Source organism: Pseudonaja textilis, chromosome 5, assembly GCF_049901715.1.
Source record: "Pseudonaja textilis isolate UNSWEBS1 chromosome 5, rPseTex1.2, whole genome shotgun sequence".
NCBI classification, from domain to species: Eukaryota; Metazoa; Chordata; class Lepidosauria; order Squamata; family Elapidae; genus Pseudonaja; species Pseudonaja textilis.
In genome coordinates, this window is record NC_141994.1 from 17,277,366 (window position 1) to 17,293,934 (window position 16,569).

The following is a 16,569-nucleotide window of genomic DNA, read 5'->3' on the forward strand; positions in this document are numbered from 1 at the left end:
AAAAAGTTGGAGAAATATGAAGAGGAAGAGGAGGAGGGTGAGGGGAAGCTCCATCACTAAAAGTTTTCAAGGAACAACAGGACATCTATTTGCCGAGGATGGTATAAGGCAAGGGTCTCCATACTGGCTGAGGAATTCTGGGAGTTGAAGTCCACCAGTCTTAAGGTTGCCAAGTTTGGAGACCTGGTATAAGGTCTCTTATCTTGGGCAAGAGGTTAAATTAGAAGACCTCTAAGTTCCCTTCCAGCTCTATGATTCTATGTTTCAAAGAGGAGGAAGAGGAGGACAGCTCTTTACTGTCGTATTACATTACTCTCTGGTTTGGAAGCATTTCTGCTTCAGACAGGAAGACAGTGCGGAAAATGGTGAGGATGTCAGAGAAGATAATTGGCAGCTCACTCCCTTCTATCCAGGAGATGGCACATATAGGTTTCTTGCCCAGGGTCCGCAGGATGGTGTGAGACTCTAGACATCCTCTTCAGATCAGAAAGGGCAGCAGTTCGAATCCCTAGCACCACGTAGCGGAGTGAGCTCCCGTTACTTGTCCCAGCTTCTGCCAACCAAGCAGTTCAAAAGCATGTAAAAATGCAAGTAGAAAAATAGAGATCACTTGGGTGGGAAGGTAATAGTGTTTCGTGGGCCTTTGGTGTATAGTCATGCCAGCCACATGACCATGGAGACATCTTCGGACAGTGCTGGCTCTTCAGCTTTGTAACAGAGATGAGCACCGCCCCCTAGAGCCAGAAATGACTAGCACGCATGTGTGAGGGGAACCTTTACCTTTATGTATGGTGCAGGTATATATTTATGTATGTATATAGTATGTGTTTATGTGTGTTATGCATGTGTTTGAGTAAACATACACTTCCTCTTGAGAGCAGGCAACAGAATTTCATTCTTAATGTGGGCCAGTGTGCTCAGAGTAAAAAAAAATGACAATAAAGCTATCTTATATCTTATATTTATTGACTCTTATATATGCTATCTTGAAGATTATTAATTTGCACGGTTGCGCGCGCACACACACACACACACACTCACAAACCAGAAGAAAAATTGCTGTCATACTGTCAGCCAAAAATATTTCTTTCTGCTGTTAGAAGAAACAGGAATAGTTTTTCCACTATAAAAAAATTGTCCCTAGTGAGTCACCATCTTCTACTCTTTAATAAATACCATTTTATCAGTCCTACATTATGGCCTTTGCAATGGTTTTTCATTGTTTTAGATATTTCAAGGGACAAAGGAAATGTTACTACTATTTAACCTAAGCTGATTGTTAAAGGCCAGGCAAGGTTGAATTTGCTTAGGGTTTGGATGGGAGAATACTATGAAACTCTGAGACTAAGCAAAAAACATTCTGGAGGAATGTTTGGTGCTTTTGGTGTAACGAGAGTCAAGTTCAACCAAGGGAGAGTTTATCTTTCTTACCCTTTTTTGTAAAGTCTTTGCTTTTATTTTAGAAACATTTCCAAAGGTCACATACAATTTTGCTGTCAATTCTGTTGTGCTTGGGTGAATTGTGTTTTTTATTATCATTGATTGTATTAAATGTGTTGGCTTTTTAGAATCTCTACTACATGACTGTTTTCATCATTTTATACTATTTTATTTTGCATCAGCTTTACTGATTTATGCATTCCAGGTAACAGTAGATGTTGAACAGTCCGGAAATAAAAATAAATAAATAAAGCCATTTTTAGGGTTAGGTACTTTATTTGGATCTTTATCGTGGATGCACAGATTTCTCTCCATCATGGAATAAGATGAGACTGTCTTATCATTACTTTTTTAAACATTAACTCAGACAAAGTAGCTTGTAGTAAAATAAACCATGAAAAATAAAACTGGGAAGTAAAACTGTGTTTGTCTAATTTAGCAAACCCAGCAAAACTGTAAGCAAAACATGAATTTCTGATAAGAATTTGACGGATGCATTAATTACTCCTGTATGCACTTTATAATATTTTTTCACTTTCTACCCTCTTTCCTGTCTCCTCTTGGTCCAGTAGCAACAAACTAAACAATTCAGTAGAGCAGAAACAATATAATCACCCAAGACTTGATCTCTGGGACAGATTTTTAGAAACAGCCATGAGCCACAGAAACACCTGTTCCCGCATGGAAAATACAATTCTTATAACCAAGAACATTCCTTTCTCTTCTGCTCCTGTAGATTATGTAGTGGGTTGTTTTTTTTTAAAATACTGCAATAAAGACTGCAATCCTAATTCAGAAACATTATTTTAAGATTCAGTGTTGGGAAAAATATTTGCAGATTTGCTTTGTTCAAATTAAAGTGACTTAATGAATTAAAGCAAGGAACCGAAGCAGCAGAAATCAGAGGAATTAAAGGCTTACAAGAAGCATGAGTGGAACTTTTTACCATACGGGCTTCTGATTCTCAAATGTCAAGTATCTATGGCGGTGGGTGCCTCAGATATCCTTGCTTTTCCAAACAGGGTTTGTGTTTTAAATCAGGGGCCCTCTGATTGTGTAGCTCAACAAATCAAAATGGCCACTGAGATCATATTATAGGGAACTTGACTTCCCCGCATGCCCTCATTCTTATATTCCTAGGCCTGTAGCTATTCTTCAAGATTTCCAGGCTTTTCTTTCTTTCTTATCAGTAACGCTGCAACAGCATAATTCAGAGTTTGCTTTATTTCAGAGGTGGTATTCAGCCAGTTCTGACAGGTTCTGGAAAACCGGTAGCGGAAATTTTGAGTAGTTCGGAGAACCGGTAGCAGAAATTTTGAGTAGTTCGGAGAACTGGCAAATGCCACCTCTGACTGGCCCCGACCCCATCTCTTCTCCGCCTCCCGAGTCCCAGCTGATCAGCTGGGTCTTCTTTTGTTGCCCTGCACAGGAGAACGGAGCTGAAAAGCAGTCTAGTGGGGTGGGGAGGGAATGGGGATTTTGCAGTATCCTTCCCCTGCCATGCCCACCAAGCCACGCCCACTAAGCCATGCCCACAGAACCAGTAGTAAAAGAAATTAAATCCCACCACTGATTTAGACTTATATACCCCTTCACAGTGCTTTACAGCCCTCTCTAAGCGGTTTACAGAGTCAGCCTCTTGCCCCCAACAATCTGGGTCTTCATAAATTGAGGACTACGTGCAGAAGTTGATACAATCTCCCATTGTCTAGACCCGTGAGGGCGAACCTATGGCATGTGTGCCACAAGCGGCACGCAGAGCCATTTGTGCCAGCAGATGAGCTGCAGGCAAATTTACCTCACTGCGCATGCGCACGCCTCACAGCTTATTTTCGGTGGGTTTGAGGCCTTTTTCGGCTTCCCAGCGTCTTGAGGAAGGCTTCTGCAGGCTTCTACAAGCTTTGTAGGCCGAAATCTAGCCCTGTTTCGTCACTTCCGGTATTTTCGGAAAAACAGGAAGGGATGAAAGGGGGCTAGATTTCGGCCTACAAAGCTTGTAGAAGCCTGCAGAAGCCTTCCTCAAGACTTTGGGAGGCCGAAAATCAGCTGTGATACGCAGTGCAGGTAAGGAGGCAGCGGGGGGTGGAGGGATTGCATGCGTATATGAAGGGGACGTGGGGGGAGCGTGCATTGCCTTCTGGGTGCGGGCACACGAGTGCGAACGTGCAAGCGTGCTCTCAGTTTTTGGCACAGGAGCCCCAAAAGTTTAGCCACCACTGGTCTAGACAATACAGGAACCTCTCATTCTTTATTCCACTCATTTCTTAATTTCTGCATATCAGATTGATTTACAGTTAATCCTCGACTTGCAACATCTGATGACTGTTCAAAACTACAACTGCAGTGAAAAGAAGTGACTTATGACCATTTTTCACACGTACAACCATTGCAGTATCCCCTTAGTCACGTGATCAAAATTCAGATGCTTGGCAACTGGTTCATATTTATGACAGTTGCTCCATCCCAATATCATGTGATCCCCTTTTGCGGCCTTCTCACAAGCAAAATCAATGGGGAAGCCAGATTCACTTAACAACCATGTTACTAACCTAACAACTGCAATGGTTCACTTAACAACTGTGGCAAGAAAAGTCGTAAAATGGGCAAAACTCACTTGACAAATGTTTCACTTAGCAACATCAACTTTGGCCTTAAATTGTGGTCGTAACCTGAGGTCTACCTGTATTGATAACAAATACATTTAAAAATTAATTGTAGTTTTTTTTCCAATAGATTTACCCAGTTGTTTCAGTCTCTCAGGTGTTTCAAAAGCTGAAAATGCTGTTGCTCCAAATGATGTTGTTTACAGATGTTGTAGCTGCAAATATTGCCTTTGAGTTACATCCGATAGATATTTGTCTCTCAGCACATGTTAAAAATCTAGGTACATTTTTCTTTCTAAGGTAATATCAAAAAGGGTTTAATTTACTTGTCTTTTGCTTTTAAATGTTAATAGCTACTTCAAAACAGGTAAGCCAATTATTGCAGAAGAAGAGCACGTGTCTTTTTATTTTGATTTATGGAAATGAGAGCTCTGCATATTGAAAGAAAAAAGAGAGAATTGTGCTCAGTGGGAATAACGCACATTAGAATTTTTCCCCTCCCAAAAAACATCCTTAGGATCAAGAACACGTAGTTAATTGGAATGCAAAAGCGACTCGAACGAGAGAGGAAGTTCAAGGGGTTTGTCCATGTAGGAAGAATAAAAGAAGATCAAACCCCAACATCAGGATATGAAGGAAGAGGAAATGGGTTGACAGGAAGGGAGGAAAAGAGAAAGAATGTGGCTAGAAATGGTTAGAAAGCCTCAAAGAGACAAAAGTTTTTTTTTTAACAAAGTCGAAACATGAAAAGGCCATGCCTGAAACAGTGTAGTGTAATCAGAAGAAGCAGGGAAAATTTGTAAACATCGTAGTGTATGTGTTGGGGATAAGTGAGATGTAGTTTCCTTTCTACTTTTCTTCTTCTAATTTCTTTTGCTCACAACCTCTTGCTGTTTTGTCTATGCTTTGCCCAACCCTGGGTATCTTGAAGGGGGAAGAGCATGAAGCCTCTGTTGAGAATATATAGATAGCCACTCTCAGGAGCAAAAAGCAATTGTATTGAATGGTGGGATCCTTTAATAAATATCAACAGATAGCCGTTTATTTTATTCTGACGGCTTTCATGCTTTTTCTTCCTCATTTACTTTATAGCCTCAGCACAACCCTGTACTGGTTTTATTCCCCACTGCAGGGAAATTTTGCCCTTCTCAAATCTCATGCTGCCAAGAAAACACCTTTAAGAACTAGCTGCCACAGCTCAGCAGGAGTAGGGGGGCTTTACTTGCCAATGTTGGAACTAAACATAGCAACATTTGGTTAGTGTTTGGAGAGGAGACCACCAAGAAATCCCAAAACGGTGAACTTGATAGGGACCTCAATCACAGTCATTCTCCCTTTCTCCACAAAGATGCCACTTCCAGTCTCTCTTTTAATCCCTATTTAATTACTGCATTAAGCTCTAACACTAAATTAGGACTGGCAATTTGTGATAGAATTCTTTAGTGGCCAAGTGTGATTGGACACACAAGGAATTTGTCTTGGTGCAAATGCTCTCAGCGTACATAAAAGAAAAGATACATTTGTCAAGAGTTCAAGAACCATAAGGTGCAACACTTAATAATAGTCATAGGGTACAATAAGCAATCAAGTCATACCAGGAAATAGTCAATATAAATCATAAGGATACAAGTGACAAAGTAAAGTCATACAGTCACAAGTGGGAGGGGATGGGTGATAAGGAGTGATGAGAAGGTTAACAGTAATAGTAGTGCAGACTTTGTAAATAGTTGAACAGTGTTGAGGGAATTATTTGTTTAGCAGAGTGATGGCGTTTGGGAAAAAACTGTTCTTGTGCCTAGTTGTTCTGGTGTGCAGTGCTCTATAGCAATGTTTCGAGGGTAGGAGTTGAAGCAGTTTATGTCCAGGATGTGAGGGGTCTGTAAATATTTTCACAGCCATCTTTTTGACTCATGCAGTGTACAAGTCCTCAATGGAAGGCAGGTTGGTAGTAATTGTTTTTTCTATAGTCCTAATTACTCTCTGAAGTCTGTGTCTGTCTTGTTGGGTTGCAGAACCAAACCAGATCATTTTGGTTGGAGATTTCTGCTTCTGATCTGGCCAATAGCAAGGGACGTTGGGTTTGCTAATTCAGCAACATCTAGGGGGCAGCTTTCTCTTCCCTTCCCATCCAAAATAGTGATCCATTTTTCAGAATGCTTTATGACCCCAACTTAGAGCTGGCAGAGGACTGTAGTTACAGGACAGAAAGAAAAAAAAGTATATTTGCAGGCATATTAAAATGGGAGGAATATATGAAACTATATGGACTTGTTTTGTCACTTCAAACTGCAAGGATGTTCTGTTTTCCAAATCTTGGGAGTTCCTGGTGGTCACCCCTCCAAGCCCTAACCAGATCCAACCCTGCTTATCTTTTTGAGGTTAGCTAAGGTTACGCTAAAAGACAATAGAAATCAGAAAAGAGCCAAACAGGTGAGAAATGTGATTTTTACAAGATAAAGATGAATCTCAACAGACTTGAACAATGGGTCCTATCTAACAAAATGAAATTCAATGGAGAGAAAAGTAAAGTCCTACACTTAGGTGAGAAAAACCAAAAGGACACGTACAGATTAGATGGAACCTGGCTTAATAGCAGTAACTGTGAGAAGGATCTTGGAGTCCTATTGGGCAATCAATTAAATATGAGCCAGCAGTGTGCAGCAGCAGCCAAAAAAGCCAGTGCAATCCTAAATTGGATTAACAGAGGGATTGAATCAAGATCACTTGAGGTACTAGTACCACTCTATAAAGCCTTAGTAAGGTCACTCCTTGAGTACTGCATTCAGTTTTGGTCACCAAACTATAAAAAAGATGTTGAGACTCTAGAAAAAGTGTAGAGAAGAGCAACAAAGATAACTCGGGGGCTGGAGACTAAAACATATGAAGAATCGTTACAGGAACTGGGCATGGCTTATCTAGTGAAGAGAAGGACCAGGGGAGACATGATAGCAGTCTTCCGATATCTGAAACAAAACAAAATCACATGAAGTATTAGTACCCTTTATAAAGGCTTAGTAAGACCTGGAATACTAAGTACAGTTTTGGCCACATTACAAAAAGTGCAGAGAAGAACAACTAAGATGATTAAAGGCCTGTAGACTATAAGTTATATGGGAAGAATGGTGGCTGGATTTGAGTTTGGCTACTCTAGGAAAAAGGAGGACTGGGGGGACATGATAGCGGCATTCCAGTATTTGAGAGGCTGCCACAAAGAAGGGGGCGGGGGAACCTGTTTTCCAAAGCACCCGAAGGCCAGACAAGGAACAATGGATGGAAACTGATCAAGGAGGGATTCAACCTAGAAATAAGGAGAAACTTTTTGACAGTGATAACAATCAGAACAGAAGTTGCCTTTGGAGGTTGTGGGTGCCCTGTCACGGGAGGCTTTCCAGAAGAGACTTGACAAGCACTTGTCAGAAATGGCATATAGGGTCTCCTACTTGAGCAGGGGGTTGGACTAGATGGCCTCCCTGGTCCCTCCCAACTGTGTAATTCTGTCTCTCTGTCTGGGTGGGCTGCAGCGGAAGAAGCCCCATTCTTGAAACCAAAAGAGAACGAGCAGTTTTCAAAGTCTAAGAAATCAACTCTCCCGGGTTCGCAAAGCACCGCCAGAGCTACAAACACGTCCCCACCGCTACCCCTCTTCTTCTCCGGTCACCCCCTCAGGACGGGCGAGGGGGAGGCGAGACACCCCCCTCAACCAGGCCCCTCCCTCGGGGCGGCTTTCTGCACCTGCTCAGCCCCAAGAGCGAGGAGTGGCGGAAATTGCCGAGGGCCGCTTGGTGACCTTGGGTGGGGGGGCGAAGCGGGGTCCCAGCGCCGCCGGTCGCCTCCTCCCCTTAGCGCGCGGACCCTCCAAGGACCGGCAAGTCTCGGCCGGCAGGAAGGAAGGAAGGAAGGAAGAGAAAGAGAGAGCGCTGCCCCGCCGCCCTTCGGCCGCCCCGCCCCTGGCTAAGCACCCCGCGGCCAGGAGGGGGGGGCTAAAATGGCAGCGGAAGATAGCAGGGGGGGCGGCAGCAGCAGCAGCAGAGGCGGCGGCGGCGGCGGAGCCCGCTTGCGCAGCGCCTGAGTCCGGCTCGCCTCCTGGTTCTCCATCTCCATCTGCCTTGGCGCGGCTCGCCGAGGGATCCCGGGCTTCCGCCGAGCTGCAAATGCGGCTGCAGCTCGCCTTGTCGCCCGGCGGGTTTCCCGCGGCTCCCCCACCCCTCCCGGGAAGGATTCTCTGGGCGCCTCACCTCAGGCGGCGAGGCCGGGCTGTGAGGAGGGAAGAGCGGCGAGGGAAGGAGCCCCGAGGGTCGCCCGCGCAGTCGCCGCCGCCGCCGCCGCTGCAGTGAGCGCGGGAACCAGAGGGTGGTCGCGGCCGCCCCTCGCCCAAGGTGAGCGGGGAGGAGGCTGGAGAGGTGGCGGGCGTGGGGGAGAAAGAGGACCGAAGAGCCGGGTTTCGGGAGGGGTGGGTGGGTGGGGAGTCTCTCGGCTTCCTTCGGCTGCTTCCCTGCGGGTTTGAGCCGGCTAGTTCCAGAGCGGTTGCCGGCGATGGAGCGGCGGCGCTTCCCGCGGAGGGCTGCTGCAGCAGCCCGACTTTAGCTCAGCGCGCGGGAGGGGAGCGTTTGGGATGGGCCGGCTGGGATTTGGAAGGGGGGGACGGACCCCGGGGAAATCCCGGGGCTGTGGCGCTAGTGCCGGACCAGACAGAAGGCTCGGGTCAAGGTGTGAGGGGGAGTTTTGGAGCCCGGCTCTGGATGCCTTTCCAGGAAGAGCTTGCCTTCAGAAGTTTGTAGGTGCTCCATCCCTGAAGATTTGAATGAGGAGACCGGACAGCCAGTTTGTCTGAAATGGTATCTGGTCTCCTGCTTGAGCAGGTAGTTGGACCTGTTGGGGTCTCCAACCTTGGCAACTTTAAGCCTGGAGGACGAGGACTTCAACTCCCAGAATTCCCCAGCCAGCTGGCTGGGGAATTCTGGGAGTTGAAGTCTCGTCCTCCAGGCTTAAAGTTAAGCCGGCTGGGGAATTCTGGGAGTTGAAGTCCTCGTCCCCAGGCTTAAAGTTAAGCTTGGCTGGGGAATTCTGGGAGTTAAAGTCCTCGTCCTCCAGGCTTAAAGTTAAGCTTGGCTGGGGAATTCTGGGAGTTGAAGTCCTCGTCCTCCAGGCTTAAAGTTAAGCTTGGCTGGGGAATTCTGGGAGTTAAAGTCCTCGTCCTCCAGGCTTAAAGTTAAGCCGGCTGTGGAATTCTGGGAGTTGAAGTCCTCGTCCTCCAGGCTTAAAGTTAAGCCGGCTGGGAATTCTGGGAGTTGAAGTCCTCGTCCTCAAGGCTTAAAGTTAAGCCGGCTGGGGAATTCTGGGAGTTGAAGTCCTCGTCCTCCAGGCTTAAAGTTAAGCCGGCTGGGGAATTCTGGGAGTTGAAGTCCTCGTCCTCCAGGCTTAAAGTTGCCAAGGTTGGAGACCCCTGGACTAGAAGGTTTGTCCAAATTAACTGTCTTTAAACCCAGATAAGCACCATCCTTTTACTTGTCTTAGGAATTGGAAGAGATCACTATCCTTTTACTCTTCTGGACCTTACAATCATAAGCTGATTATAAAACAGAACAGAGAACTCCACAAAACATCCATACAAAAGTCTTTTTATTGGTTCATCAGGCATCCTCAAGATAACTCACGGTTATGTCGAGATTCATCTCAATGTCCAACTCTTTGCACAGCTGACTTTCTGGTGTAAAAGAGATAGTTCTCCTTTCATTCTGTTAATGGTGGAGCAAGGGGGTGAAGCAGCACCATGATGCTACGTTCTCCCCCAACCCACCAAGGGTAAATTCAGTGACCAATCAGGCCACATGACATGGACTACATTTCCCAGGATACCTTAAACTATATTTACCATGATGCATTCCCTTAAGGGGACAGCTCCCAATTCCTAACTAACTATCCCAATTCCCTATTAATTATAACTGGCTGGTCACACAGCTTCCAAAGGTCCCTTCCTGTTCTATTCCGATTAGCTTCCGCAGGCGCAGAAGTAGCCAACTGACCCGTCTGCAGCGGGACAATCCTAGGAAAGGGTGCTTTGAAAAGTCAGGGGGAAGGCTGCTTGCTGGTTGGAGGCTCATTGAAGAATTGGAACTGGAGCCTTGCAAGGTCAGATTGCTTAGGATTTGGATGGGCTTGCGAGTGGAGCTCAGCACATCCAACTGGAAAGTTCATCCTGGAACTAAGCACGTCCGACTGGAAAGATTACACAGGCCTATTGAGCTCAGTAGTAAAGAAGATTTTTTGAATTGACCCCTTTCTCTGGTTTATGTTCTACACTGAATCCTGAATTAACAAGGGAGATAAAGTGATATGGAGGTGAAGGCTCAGTAAAACCTGGGTTCAAAGTAATAGCAATAGCACTTAGACTTATGTACCGCTTCACAGTGCTTTACAGCCCTCTCTAGTGGTTTACAGAGTCAGCATATTGCTCCCAACAATCTGGGTCCTCATTTTACCAACCTCAGAGGGTTTGAAGACTGAGTCAACCTTGAACCTGGTGAGATTTGAATTGCCAAATTGCAGGCAGCCCGCAGTTAGCAGAAGTAGCCTGCAATACTGCATTGTAACCACTGTGCCACTGCGATTTACTGTCCGACACGTAACTTCTCTGGACTATTTTCAACCAGTTAACAAATTTCTTTCAGCCCAGCCTATCCCACAGGGTTTTTGAGTTGATGACCAAAAGGGAAATCCTCATCTAAACTCCCTCTTGTTCTGGAGAATTAAATGGATAACCCAGTGTACAATTTGGTAAAACATAGAAGTCCATGCAGACAGTTTTCAAGCAGGATATGGGGCCTTATGCTGGAGGCTACAGTGAGTTTCTTCAGTTGTGTCTCCACGGATCAGATTGCCAACTCCTGCCTATCCCAGAGCATATTCTCCTGCAAGTTATGACAGAGGACCCAAAAGTGCTTTTTGAAGAGGCAACTGGACTTTCTATATTTTTTTTCCTTTCTTTCTTTCAAGATGTTTCACTTCTTATCCAAGAAGCTTCTTCAGTTCTGATTCTTTCATTGAGGAGTAGGGGCTGTGCTTTCTTGGAGATAAGTAACTAAAAAATACTTCTTTGGTCTTTTTAGTTGCCAGCAGAAAGGGAGTGGGGGAAAGCAGTGCATTCCTTAAATGCTTCAGATAATCGCTTTGGCAGCCGAAGCTGTTGGCACGCAAGATTATGACTGGAGAGCATGATTGATGACTCTTGGCTATGGATGTGTTTCATTGGAGAATATACATCCAGGGGGTGGGGGGAAGACCAGGTCAAGGGTGAAATGAATCATGTGTCAGAGTCAGCTGCAACCAAGAAACACTGACATGTCAACTCTTAAAAAATCAATCTTTTTTACTTTGAGAGATACAGCTAGAGACTTAAGATTTGACTCGGGGTGCATGTCAGAATCTTGACAATAAGTCTATGTTGTGTGCATCTCAAACTGAAGCGCAAATGGTTCCTGTAGTCTGCAGTTTTTCTGGAAATCCATTCATATTCCCTCACTATTCAAAGAGGGTTCATCCCAAAGTGTATCGCTGATTGTCTATGGAGGTTCTCAGTCATTCATGGTTGTCCCAAAGGTACTTTTTTCAAGGGGCAACTGGACTTTCTGGGTTTTTTTCTTTGAAGATGTTTCGCTTCTCATCCAAGAAGCTTAGACATCTAGCTGGAAAAGAAACATTTTCATTGTTTCTTGCAGGCAGAGATTAAAAAGAAGATGAGCCTCAAACTGGTCTCTTGAGTTAGGGCTGATCTTGCAGAGGAAACTATGATTGTCATTGTTGCTGTATATAAGGACTTTTTTCAGATCAGGGTGTCTGTTGGCTAATCAAAGAGGTGGCCATGATTGTGGAAGGCCCACCCTCAGTCACACAGTCACAGCCACCATCCTGATACACCATTACCACTTGCTTGTTTGACTCTTTCCCTCCTGGCTAATTAAATTGACCATGATTGGCACAGACCCTCTGATTAAGCCACCATCGATACTCCTTTGAGCATGGAATGCATCCTTCCTTGCTTAAGGAGCCCGTGATAAGACCTCTAATGAAAACTCTCAGAAGTTCTTTGTAATTCTAGGTCAAGAAAATTCTATTTTGGGATTGAATAATTGAGCGAATGCTGAGCTTGCGGTTCTAGAAGCTGATTATCTGAGCTCATTCTAATCAGGGTTACCTCTGGGAATATGGTAATTTGGTGGCTTGGATGAACGATCTGTGTTAAAACTGGGTGAGGGAAGCAAAGCCCTATACGTTCTCCGGGACCTCTCATCAATTTTTGCTACCATCAACAATGGTGTATTTCTGTGAAGACACTGAAAAGAACAGAACAGAATAACAGAGTTGGAAGGGACCTTGTCTAGTCCAACCCTCTGCTTGAAAAATTGATATGATGCCACCAATCACAGAGAAATGTGTGTGCATGAGCGAGAAAGAGGGTGAGGGAGAGAGGGAGATAAGGTGTGTCAGTCTATGTCCAGGGTAAATAACAAAATAATAGAGTGGGAAGGGACCTTGGAGGTCTTCTAGTCCAACACCCTGCAGGAAACCCTACATCACTTCAGGCAAATGGTTGTTCAACATCTTTTTAAAAACCTCCAGTGGTGGAGCATTCACAACTTCTGGAGGCAAGTTGTTCCAATGATTAATTGTTCTCACAGTCAGGAAATTTCTCCTTAATTCTAGGTTGCTTCTCTCCTTGATGAGTTTCAACCCATTGCTTCTTATCCTGCCTTCAGGTGCTTTAGACAATAGCTTGACTCCTTCTTCTTTGTGGCAGCCCCTGAGATATTGGAACACTGCTATCATGTCACCCCCTAGTGCATGGTGATGTGATGAGAAGTAGGGAGCGGGGAATGACTGCTTGAGGAAGAGCAGGGAAGCACATAACCAGTTTGTGCCTGTACTCAAGGCCACACACCCTGAGAATGGAAGGTGGATTGCCCCAAACATCTCAGCGATTCTCAGTGCTACGCAGCTCTTCATTGGCTGAAGATGAACTGGTCATGGGGAGCGGGCTGGGATGAGGAGAAAAATGTGTAACCTTTCATGCAGGAAACTTGGTTCTAGCCTGGTTTTACTGCAACCAGCAACCTTTAGTAAAAGAACCTATCAATTCAGTCAAATGGAGTTGTGGGTCTTTCTTTCCTAAGGGACCTGATTAGGGCAGGTCTGACAAAGGGTGCATTTGCCCTTTCCCCTTTCCCCAATTTAGAAAAATGGCAAAAATACATCTCTCCTACCAAAGTTTTAACTGTTTGTTGATTTCATGAGATTGATTTTAATTTTCTTTTTAATTTATCTTGATCAATCAATTTTACTGGTGGATTTGAAGCAGAAGGCAGGATATATATTCCAATATAAAATAAATAATAAGATAAAAATAAAATCAATGGTCTTCTGAAGTGCTCTTTCCATGTCCCAAATTTGTTTTTGGCCCTGGAATTTTATAGTGTCTCTAATCCAACTCTTATTCGGGTTCTATTCTGCTTGATTCTTTTCAAGATCTATACACCTCAACCAAGTAGTCAAGGACTTTAATCAAATTCATGTGCTGTGTATTTTCTCTCACTCTTTTTACTCAAGATAAAATTTTTAACGTGCCTTACATTTCTGAACTGCTAGAATGAATATAGGAGAGGGGCAGAAATGCCCCTTCTATTTGAAGTTAACATGTTTCTTTAATGGATGTGGCGCCCCTTGTACTTGGAATTAAGTCTACATGGAATCACGTAACATGATTTGAAAGGAGCACGGTTCAGGAAGAACCTGGGCTTTGACATCTGCTTCAGAAAGCCCCAGATGTCAAGGACTCCACTAGCTCCTGAATTTCTGACTAGTGTTCGCATCACGCAGCATTGATTTGCAGTCAACAAGGATCTATGATCAAGTCTTGCGTGGCCTCCTGAGGCTATTTTGTTCCAGTATTTTAGGAAAATACAAAGGCCTGAAAAAGTGTTTACTAGAAACATGAGTACACAAAGAGAGAAAAAAAGCAGTCACCCATTGCGGTCTTTTATTATTTGCAAAGCATGAATGGTTCCAAAGAAATTGCAATTCTGTAAGCTACCTGGCTCAGTGGCTAGGGGAAACAGTTTATTTGCCACAGATGGATGAGCAGCAATCCATTTTCAGTATGCAACTGAAACGACACAGAATTGGCAAATCATTTCTGTGAAGAGAGACTTTTGGGTGTTTGCTTGCTCCAGAGAAGCAAAGGAGTTTACCTTGAGCCAAAATGGACTCCTTGTGCTTCATGTTGGTGTTCATGCAGTGTCACTAGCAATCATACGGATTGGCCAATTGGCCTTTCCAGATACTCATTTTGACTTTTCAACCTGCCACACAACTTCCCATTTAAGTACTGCCTCATTCAGATGTTTGGTATTAGCTAAGGGTTTGCTTCCTGCTGGGAAGCAGGACTCTAAAGCAAGTGGAATGGATAAAAGTAGCTTTTGGAGAAAAGCTTTCATTCCTCTGGCATCTTTTTTAACCACCACCTGCTTGTTTTAGCCAAACATTGAAATGCCACGATGGTAGCATCCTCCCAGAGGAAGGTAGGAGGATGGAAGCAGAACAGGGAGGTAGATCAAGAGTCTTCAAACTTGACAGCTTTAAGACTTGTGGACTTCAACTCCCAGAATTCCTGAGCTAACATGACTGGTGGGGGGATTCTGGGAGTTGAAGTCCACAAGTCTTAAAGCTGTCAGGTTTGAAGACCCCTGAGGTAGATCTTGCAGGAGAGGCCCAGGTGTCACTTTCCTTGATCTTCTGCTGGGGCCTGAGAAGGGGTGGGGTCAAGCCCTCTGGAGGAAATCCCAGGACAGATCTGTTTGGTTGTTCCTGTGGTTCCTTGGCAAAGACTGTTTTGGGTACAGTTAGTTGGAGCGTTGGCTGGGTGTTTTGGAGTGACAGATATGGGGGAAGATTCCACCAGGCGAGGGCTTTGGCTGGGTCAAAGCTTGGACTTGCTTGCTGGACTCTTGAGTAGAGAGGAGGTGGATGAATGGGGGAAGGTGCGATAGATTCACACAGGGCTGACGGCCTCTTTCCTGGATGTTCAGGATGGAGGAGGGCAGACAGAGGACGGATGGGAGAAGGTCTAACATGGAGCAACTGGAAAGTGCTTTGGGCTAGAGGAACTCTGCCGGAGTTTGGTAACTCCACGACACCCTAAAGTCTTAAAGTTGAACCATGGGTTACTGAAAGGGGGGAGGACTCCCTTCTTATTGCTCAGTGGGTGTGGGGGTAGAGTTTTGCTGCTGAGTCTAAAACATATATCCAGATCACTAGTTACCATGGACAGAATAAATAGTCTTAAGATTACATGATGAGTTAGGTGTGATATATATGGCTCAAATACATGACTCTGGGTGGCTAACAATGATTAAAACATCAAGCAGCTGAGATAAAACCCAACACAATTAATATAACCATGATATGGACTTAACCATACACCTAGAGTTCCATGCTCAGTAATCAAAGCTAGTCTTCAAGACCAACAGTGACAAATTTAATCTCATGGGGAATTACATTCAAGAGGACAGGAACCCTGACAGATATGGTATTGCCGAAGGGACACTTTCCTGGAGCAGACTTCTGGGTGTGTAGATGCAGTTTATTTATCAAATTTATGCATTGCTCATTTTGCAGTTGAAGGAGAGTGATACAATCATGGATAGATACATCTAGTAGGAGATGACCCTACAAGAAACACAGGACAAGTTGAACAGAACAGAATATAGAATTCTTTATTGGCCAAGTGTGATTGGACACACAAGGAATTTGTCTTGGTGCAAATGCTCTCAGTATACATAAAAGAAAAGATTCATTCATCAAGAATCAAGAATCATAAGGTACCACACAGTCATAGGGTACAATAAGCAATCAAATCATACTAGGAAACAGTCAATATAAATGGTAAGGATACAAGTGACAAAGTTACAGTCATACAGTCACAAGTGGGAGGGAATGGGTGATAAGGAGTGATGAGAAAATTAATAGTAATAGTAGTGCAGACTTTGTAAATAGTTGAACAGTGTTGAGGGAAATATTTGTTTAGCAGAGTGATGGCGTTCGGGGAAAAACTGTCCTTGTGTCTAGTTGTTCTGGTGTGCAGTGCCTTATAGCGTCGTTTTGAGGGAAGGAGTTGAAACAGTTTATGTCCGGGATGTGCGGGGTCTGTAGATATTTTCACAGCCCGCTTTTTGACTCATGCAGTATACAGGTCCTCCATGAAAGGCAGGTTGGTTACCATTGTTTTTACTGCAGTCTGAAGTCTGTGTTTGTCCTGTTGGGTTGCAGAACCAAACCAGACAGTTATAGAGGTGCAGATGACAAACTCAATAATTCCTCTGTAGAACTGAACTTTGTAGATAACTTGAACTAAACTCAGAAAAATATTGGCAAGCAATACCGCTTGTGAAGCATTAGTGTCATATATCTGCCCTCCCTGCTGCATTTTGCACCACCTGGAGCTTTCAAATTCTCCTTGGGGCAGGTGACCAAGATA

At 44.4% G+C, this 16,569-nt stretch overlaps 1 protein-coding gene across 3 annotated transcripts in view; it reads left to right on the forward strand.

Moving 5' to 3' along the window:
• Window positions 1-7,923: 7,923 nt before the first annotated feature.
• The window catches only part of PRR5 (proline rich 5), an 81,657-nt gene continuing 73,011 nt past the window's right edge, over window positions 7,924-16,569 (forward strand). For 2 of the 3 annotated variants that reach the window (XM_087934194.1, XM_087934195.1), the window contains exon 1: window positions 7,924-8,419. The gene's annotated coding sequence lies outside the window, so the exon portion shown is untranslated. The remainder of the gene's footprint in view (window positions 8,420-16,569) is intronic. The other variant, XM_087934197.1, reaches the window with a different exon arrangement.